Genomic DNA, 817 nt, shown 5'->3' with positions numbered 1-817 from the left:
CGGGTGCCGCGGCCGCCGCCTTTCCCGAGGGGAATGCCTGAGGGCAAACCAGCCTGGAAGGGAGCCGACCAGCCTGGAAGGGAGCCGACCCCCAAGCGCTGGGGTGACGCAGGGGCCCAGACAGGGTGCAAACAAACCCCAGGCATTTCCTCCGAAGGCCTCTTGCCACACTCGCCCGCCGCCCTGCCCAGCAAACAGCCCGAGCCCTGCGCAGAGGCTTGAGGGGAGACGGCTCCTGGGGAAGAGGGAAAAAGCTGCCATTCAAAACTGCCTGCCTGGCAAAGGCACGTCAAACTGGCTTTGCCTTCTTCGGGGCGTTTTTAACCGGCTGAGCTGCCGCCTGGCTCCTGCCTTCGAGCCGCGAGGCCGCCATGGGCTGGGGCCCGGCAGGTACCATCAGGCCGGGTTCAAAAGCCATGGGGTGGGAGTGGAACTCACCCGGGGTTTCCCCGGGCACCCCCAGCCCTGGCACCCCAAATCCCAGCCCTTGCCTCTCTGGCACGTTGCTCACGCTCTTAATTAAATCACTACGGCGTGTGTTGGGGAGCTCTTTTTAAATCCAGGGTTTTTATTTTGGCATCAGGGTCTGCCACCGATGAGAAATTTGCACTGAGCTGGGGTTTTTTTTTGTCATTGCCTCTCTTTTATTGCTTACTTTTCTTATTAGTGAAATTATTTTCAACCTGCTGTTTAATGTAGGACTTGGGTTGCAGTCAGTCATCTTCCTTTTAATCAGTTGGGAGAGGCTGAGGCCCAGAGGCTAGGCCTTTCTGTTTCTCGCAGTGAGTGCCCAGCATCCCTGCAAGCCGCCCTCGTG

Source organism: Ciconia boyciana, chromosome 16, assembly GCF_034638445.1.
Source record: "Ciconia boyciana chromosome 16, ASM3463844v1, whole genome shotgun sequence".
Lineage (NCBI taxonomy): Eukaryota > Metazoa > Chordata > Aves > Ciconiiformes > Ciconiidae > Ciconia > Ciconia boyciana.
Note: the sequence above shows the minus strand (reverse complement) of the source record.